Source organism: Cibotium barometz, chromosome 18, assembly GCF_041138505.1.
Source record: "Cibotium barometz isolate CiBa-2024 chromosome 18, ASM4113850v1, whole genome shotgun sequence".
NCBI classification, from domain to species: domain Eukaryota; kingdom Viridiplantae; phylum Streptophyta; class Polypodiopsida; order Cyatheales; family Cibotiaceae; genus Cibotium; species Cibotium barometz.
In genome coordinates, this window is record NC_141063.1 from 214,146 (window position 1) to 222,710 (window position 8,565).

The following is an 8,565-nucleotide window of genomic DNA, read 5'->3' on the forward strand; positions in this document are numbered from 1 at the left end:
CCCCAATTGTTAAATGGGTGGCCGACCATTGTAAAAAGTGAGCTCATGTATATAAGTGACTCATGAAATATGAAAAGGGACAATCCCATTTTCACAATCCCATTTTCACAATTGAGTTTTGACTTCTCTCTCTCTCACACCCTCTTGAGGCTATGGTTGGTAAGCTTGTGTTGCTGATTCTTGCTTGCTTGATTATGGTTGTGTGCATGTAGGTGATGGTTCTTGTCTTGCTTCCTCTTCTCCCTCTCCTTGTCTTCTTCTTGAGATCACTATTGCATACATAAAGGCATGTATTAGAGGTTGATCTCTTCATAGCTCCCTTCCTCTTTTCTCCCTACCTAGCTTATGGAAGCTTCATTTGAGTGACACAAGTGGAGGTGGAGTGAGCCCCTAGCGGCCTCACATAGGGGAGTTAACCCTCATTAGGATTGCTAGTTCCCGAACAGACTCTTGCATGGTCTTCCTTCTCTTCTTCTTCTTCTTCTTCTTCTTCTTCTTCTCTCTCTCTCTCTCTCTCTCTCTCTCTCTTTCTTATGCAAGGTAGCATGTTTATTTAGTTAACGTCTTTGTCTCCGTTGCCAAGCACATGCATTTAGCTTAGGGTCCTCCACACTCTATCACTTGCTAGAGTCATTGCATAGCCTAGTTGGAATGTAAATCGATTTGGTAGTTGTATGTTTTGGTATGTTTGTTTGTTTGATCTTATATTTCTCAACAATGGAGTTCAATGGAGCATGAGGCGCTTGGGAGTCTTCATCGAAAGCGGGAGACACAAGTAAGTGCCTAATTTGCTCTTGAAATTCATGAATTTTTGTTTCCTTCAACATTTGTTAAAACTTGCATAAGTAGCTTAATCTCTTAATTAGTCTTAGGTAAATAGGTTTTATTAAGCATTCTAGGTATCATTGGGTAGCTTGAGGTTAGCTCAAGCCACTTACAAAAGGAAATCACAAGAAACATTGTCAAGAGAAAACCCAAAATCTCAGAAATCTCAAGAGAAGGTTTGGCACATTTTTTGGCTCTACTTGTCTTCTAAGAAGCGTACAATCGTTCACTTCTCATAGACATGACCGTTCCTTCTGGGCAGATCTTTTTAAATTTGCTTCATAAATATGAGCAATGTGCATTCAAGAGAATAAATTGCATTTATAAGGGCATAAAAAGAATTAAAGAGGGGTACTAAAATGGTACAGTTGTACAATTAGGAGAATATTAGGGGGTTGCTATCAGAAGACACGTTGTCCCTACACATTTAGAAGATCTTCCTGACCCAAAAAGCATATGCCCATTCTTTCACAAGCGTACACCCCGTCTTTCACAAGATTATGCCCATACCATACCATTTGCCTAGCCGCATCCATGCCTTTCTCAAAGCGTACGTCCATTCGTTGCTCAGCCATGTTCGTGCCTTTTAAAAAAGAATGCCCATACCTTTTAACAAGCGTACGGTTGTACCTTCATCCAAAACACACACACACATTTCAGATGGGGATTCAACACTTCCGCTTCCTACATTCATGCACTTAACACTTGGGGAATTGGTGCGAAACAACCCTCTGCTCTCGACGACATCAACCCTTATGATGCTCCCTTGCTTGTAAAATCAAACCCTTTTGTCAACACAGTGTGGAGCTAAACAATGTTAGTCTTTGACAACACAGTGAGAGCGAGGAGCATCCTAGCATGGGACGCACTACCCTTGACCTAGAGACAAGAGGATCGGTGGCCCAGTACATGGACAAACCAACTACCTTAGAGCAAGACCCCGAGTCCCCCATTCACAACAAAGAAGTCTTGCTTGAAGAATCAAAAATTTTATTCGTACATGCCAACCACTCGAATGCCAAAACTATAGGCCTATGCCAAACCTTGGTCAGGAGCTCTCTCTCTAGGATCCAGAAACATCCTACCAAGCCTGCCCTGCACAATCCTATCAACCCGCCGCATGAATGTACTAACAATACCTGGCTCGCAGGATATACCCTGTATACCATATGGGACTCTATGAAGCGCAAACTGGTCCATCTTTGAGACAAGGAACCCCAATGGTATATTGTCCGCTCAGCTCAGATCCCCTGCCTATCTTACACCAACCCCAATGGTATATTGTCCGCTCAGCTCAGATCCCCTGCCTATCTTACACCAACCTGCACACTAGCTCGACGAGCCATGGCAAGACTGACTCCTGAAATATTGAGGATAGCCATGGAAATAGGGAGGGGATAGCTACCAGAATAACACCGCTAGCACCAGTTAAGCCGGCACAAGGGCCAAGACAAGAGTGAAATAAACCAACCCACATTTCCAAGTTAATCACCAAGTTTGATGGGACTAGAGATGCCATACCACATTTAGAAATGTTCAATCAGATCTGTGAGGCATTTGGCCATGTAGATGACCAAGTTAAGGTGAGTGCCTTCGGCCTCACCCCCTAGATGGCAAAGTCGGGCAGTGGTTTTGATCACTAAAGGTGGAGGATAAAGCCACCTTTGATCACTAAAGGTGGAGGATAAAGCCACCTTTGACACCTTGAAAGAGGCCTTCAAAGTAGGATACTTACGCCAAGGAACCGAATGGAGCCCAATCAAACAACTACACAATGTGAAATAGAGGGATGGGGAATCCATCTAGGACTATATTAGCCGGGTGATATACCTCCACTTCTGCTGTAACGACATAGATAAGTTCTTTGATGAAAGGTTGATTGGGAGGCTCCTCGAGGGTCTTGAAGATGTATCCTTGCACAACTCCTTATACGCTCTAGCCCACACCTCCTTTTAGCAATGCTGCAGGAGTGCTATGGACTTTGAGGATAATTTCAATGGAATTCATTCCCGAGAATCGCATGAGGGCACATCTGAGACATCTTTCAAACCCATCAACACAAGATCTGAAGGAGGGAAAGGAAAAGAGTCCTCCTCAGGACAATGGGTAGAATAGTTGGTAGCATCCTTGAAGTAGCAAATGGCCTAACATTGGAGAACATGATGGGATCGAGTCGGCCAACCCCATATTTACCCAAAGAGGGAGTTAGTATGGTGCCCGATTTGTCAAGCTAACCATACTAGCATAGAGTTTCCACATTTGAGACCTCGTCCCACTCTCTTATTGATGGGGCAATCATGAAACCACAAATTGTTACCATCAAAGAGTTGCTGAAGCTCAAATCCTACCCCAAGCCTAGCCAGTAAGCCCTCTGGACAGCCACACTGGCCTTGCCAACACCAACATTGCATAATGCACCTCAACCAAGCCATGAAGTGGCTTAGAGAGGAATTCTTAGGGAACCCAAAGTGCCCTTACCACCCCCTGTACTACCACCACGACTCCCTCAGTACCTCAAATCACCCCCATTCATCAATTAACCTTGACTAAAATCTTTGAAGAGGGTGATGAGGGGGAAGCCATAGAAGGGACCACCTTTGAGCCCTTCGAACCAAACATTCCACCCTCCTAGATCCTAAGTCACTATGTGATGGAGGGAGACCAAATGTACCCAAATTACCTAGCAACCCCAACCTCACGGGGGACGGGACTTGAATAACATGGCCAAACGACCACCCATGCAATGTTATCACCATGCAAGACCCCACCTAGTAGCTAAGTTTATTGTTTCAAAAAAGGGATGGGTAGTACTCCCATGAGTACCTCCACCTTAACTCTCTTATGCACATATTTACAACAAGGACTATCCACTAAGAACTAGAACAATGGAGAAAACACATGAAGCTAATCCTAGCACAAGCATTAATTTGCTAAGTGTACAAGATGGCTTCATCCATACGGTCCCTCTTAATGTAGTTTACCAGAATACAAAGTAGAAGAAGGGAACAACTCACACTGCTATAGTTGAGGCATCAACCTCACAAAATTATGGATACCCCCGACATGCAAAAGTTCTATCCCAAAAGGAATTCCTAGAAGAAGCATGTGTAACAAGGTGCTCACACGAAAGAAGAGGCCACAAAGATAGCCAAGGGGGATAGTCGTGTGGTCAAAAAGATAGGGTCCGAAGACGGAACAACCACCAATGAATTGACCTCCTTATCTAAAGGGGAGAAAGTACTACCTTCAGCCCCTCTCACAGATAGACCCTAAATAGCTGCCCCAAAAGTTAGCTAAATATCCTAACCCTATTGAAGAAAAGGAAAGGCTAAAGGCAGCTCAAGAATTGGTTAGGGACTGTCAAGCTCAACTGGAGGATGAGCCCCAAACGGCATACCTTGAAGCATGTCCCTTGATCTTTGACATAAGACCGCCGAACTGAGGAAGATTAGGACCAGAAACCCGGTTGTGTGATATATCAAAAACTTAGGAGATGACTGCCCAAAAAGAACTGACACAGAAGTCCAAGTTCCGATACCCTACACCCACAAGAGCCTCAACATGGATAAGGGTGATCTAGCTTAAGAAACTACATTTGTTTCTAGAGACATTGCAAATCTCTCCTTCCTATCTTCTCAAATCCAAATCCCAATTTGCACCTTACTCCAAGGTAGCCCAATATCATGGAAAGATTTGAAGGATTGGATGGAAGGACACCTAGGACCAAGAATGCAAGAGGCCACAGAGCTAGAAAGCTCGAGCGTGTGTAGACCTCAAAAAGGTCAACGCTGTTATAATACAGGATCACTATCCATTACCCTTCACGGAGCATGTGCTTGAGAGAGTTGCAGGAAAGGAAGACTATAACTTCCTTGATGGATTCTCTAGATACAATCAAGTGTTGATCGATCCAATGGATTAACATAAAATAGCCTTTGTGGAATGGGGCATGTATGCATACCGTGTTATGCCATTTGGGCTAACTAATGCCCCAGGTACCTTTCTAGTACCTAATGTGCATGGAATATAAGGAATATCTTCAAAAATTTCTTGAAGTCTTCATGGATGACCTCTATGTTATCATTACTTATAGAAAGCACACTTAGAGTGTTTACAAAAAGTGCGCTAGAGAGATGCCGACTCTACCGAATCTCTCTCAATCCTCTTAAATGCCAATTTTGGGTTCAGCACGGAGTAATCTTGGGACACATTGTCTCAAAACAAAGAATCTCCATAAATGACAGTAAGTTACCGACTCATTATTAAGCTACCACCACACTGACCAATTTCAAAGGAGTCCAGCGCTTCATGGACATGTCTGGTATTATTGACATTTCATCTTCATGTACGCTGACATTGCTCATCCCTTTTGTGACTTCTAATCATTTTTTAATAGACATAAGAGTGCCAACATGCGTATAATAGCCTTGGTGCAAGTGCTCCCATCTTGAGGACCCCTAATTGGGACATCATATTTCATGTTTTGGCCGATCATATGTCACACATCCCCAATGGTGAGCCATTGGTGGGTGTCGATGATGACTTTTTGGATGTCGCCTTGATCCAATTATGCTTAATTCCTAGATGGGGAGAGGAAACTGCACACTTCCTTACCAACGGCCTACCCATTGACCCACTCCTCAACAACAAAGACTGAGCAAGGCACCTCATTAAAAAGGTTTCCCCTTACCAGTTGATTACAGGGCAACTCTATAGGCAAGGGAAAGACGGAATCATAACACGTTATGTCCGCGAAGATAAACATGTCTTCCTTCTAGAGTAGGTCCACTCTACTAGTGTTGGTGGACACTTCGCACTACTCACTAAGTCCTCATAACGGGACTATGGTGGCCCACCTTAATGGCAGGCGCAACAAAGTATATGAAACGATGTGATGAATGCCAATGAACGAGTGACAATCCCATGATTTAAGGATAAAATGACCTTGAACCTGGTTGTGTCCTTACAACCATTTGAGAAGTGGAGCATTGATTTCATAGGACCCATCAGTCCGGCAGCTCGGTACACTCAAGCGCGATACATCATAACGGCCACCACGGACTGGGTTGAAGCTAGGGTTACCCGTATAAGGCTGACGCAAGATCCACAGCTAAATTCCTTTATGAATCAATGATCACTCACTTTGGGTTCCCTCTTGAGCTAGTGAGTGACAATGGCACACACTTCATCAATTAAGCGATATAATTCTTGTTACAAGAATTCCTAGTCACCCATAGGAAATCCTCCCCCTACTATCCCCAAGCCAATGGCCAAGACAAAAGCACAAATAAAGTCCTTTGTGCCATCTTGACCAAAACAGTTAAAGCTAGCTATAATGATTGGGAATAGAAGTTACCCATTGCACTTTGGGCGTATCGCACACCATACAAGACAACCACAAATGCAACACCCTTCAGTTTAACCTATGGTACTAAGGCGGTTATGCCTATGGAGGTCTTCGTACCTAGCTTAAGAATTGTGGTACAAGAGAAACTCACCCTGGGATGTCGCCTTTTTGAACTTAAAGGCTTGATGAAACATGCCTTTGAGTCGTGTACAATATGATGTGGAAAAGCTAAGGTGTAAATAGTGGTTTTTTACCACCAACTCAAAGACAAGGCAATGAGTGAGGGTGATATGGCCCTCCTTTATAGCACACAAAACCACAAAAAGGAACTCAAATTCAAAGGCTTCAGATCTTTCATGGTCACTGTAATAACCCCGCAAGACTTAGGCGCATAGAAACACTCGATGGCATCAAGATGGCGTGATATTTCAATGGTAGCAAAATAAAACGCTACAATGGTCCACTCATTGAAACCACGTTAAGGGCCATTCATACCAAAAAACAACAAAAGAAACAGTATGAAAAAATGACCCAATACGACGACAAGCAAAACTTAGGGGCAAAAACATCGTGTTAAACATGGCCCAAGTAGTGGACCTCGAAGAAGAGGATTGGGAGGTGAAACTCGCACGGTTGTGGTTAGGAATGACCACCCCCGATGAGTTTCACACAAAAATTGGCTCTCGTTGTTGATACAGGAGCTAATCAGAATCTAATGTCCTATGACACATGGCACTCCCTCGGAAGGCCACCGTTAATGAACACCTCGGCTACGGTCACTATTGCCTCACAACAATTGGTCCAATTTTTAGGCACACTCACAACTTTGTTCACATTCGCGATAACCCCTTGGAAGGGAAGTTTTGTGTGATGCTTGCAGGAAAAATGAACAAAGAGATCCTTCTAGGGTGTGGATGGATGGGACACAACTGGTGTCAAATTGATTGGGATGTAAGGACAACAACCCTGCAAAACTAGCCTCCAGCCAAGTTACAGTCTTGATAGATGAACTCTTGTCATCATCCAATCACCCACCCCAAGTCGATCATTCCCTTCCGCTAACCCCACCATCACTCTTCTCTCCAACTAGCACAAAACCATGCCACCTAAAAAGAGCCCTCTCCTCATGGGTGAATATCCAATTGCCTTACCAAACCTCATTGACACCAACATCTGCACAACTGCCCAAGCCCACATCAAAGAAGCCACTACCACTACTAACCCCACTAACAAGACTAATTCACCCCAAGTACAACTTTGGCCCCAGGGTACACAATGTAAGAACCCTCACACCTGGGTGCCCAAGAAGCTCCTAGCAACCCAAGGCTATTATGCGGGTGCTACAACTTTGTGGATTCCCCGAAGATCCACTTCCCAAACTCATGCCATAAAAGCCAACTCCTCGTACCTCTTTCCAACGTCCAATTCGACAGTCAAAAGGCGACAAGATACAGGAGAATCTCAGGCGTAAACCTTCCATGAGGACAAACCATCATTGCTAAACCTCGGCCTTGCCCCGCAACTACTTACAAGTGGATCCCTAAGCCTCTCCTACAAGCCCAACACTTCTATGAAGGCAATTGGCAAATTTGGGTCCCGCGAGACAGCTAAGGTATACCTTTCCTACTCCCGTGATTCTGCAACTGCAAAAATTTCAATGGAAGCCCAAGATATCCTCTATTACTACCACCACTACTACCGCACGAGACAAGGGGAAAGCAAAACTTCAAAGGACGCCATACCCATACAACCCCCATCCACTGTCCCCGACAGTGATGTACCTTCAACTTCGGCTACTCCGCTATCCTTTATCATCTCACTCCCTTGGTGCACCCCCACTCAACCCCTTGCTTCTCCAACCCCAGCTGATCCCTCCTATGAAGCCTCCGAGCTCTTGACAAAGCTACCAACCTCATCAAATCCTAATTGGAGCTACCTTATCACTCTAGAAAAGTGGGCAAGGAGTCAGTTAAAAACCCGAATGGGTGGCTGGCTACATAGCCTTAGGGTACAAAGCCTGTTTACAAGGGTGCCCAAAAAAATTAAATGAAATGAAGCCATGATCGTTCACTCATGAAGACACAGCTGTACCCTCATGAAGCCACAATCGTTCCTTCCTCACCTGCTAAAGACATGGTTGTTCTCTTGTCAAAGGCTTAGACGCGGCCCTACCCTCATGAAGCCACGGGTCGTTCCATCTTCATTTGCTAAGCCATGACCATTTCCTCACCAAGCCATGGCCGTTCCCTTCTCAAATGACTAAGCCACAGTCGTACCCTCCTCACTTACTTTAGCCACAACACCATTCACTCATGAAGACACGAATGTTCACTCTGCTTAGCCACGATCGTACGCTCCTTAGCCATGCTCGTACCTTCATGAACGGCCATACC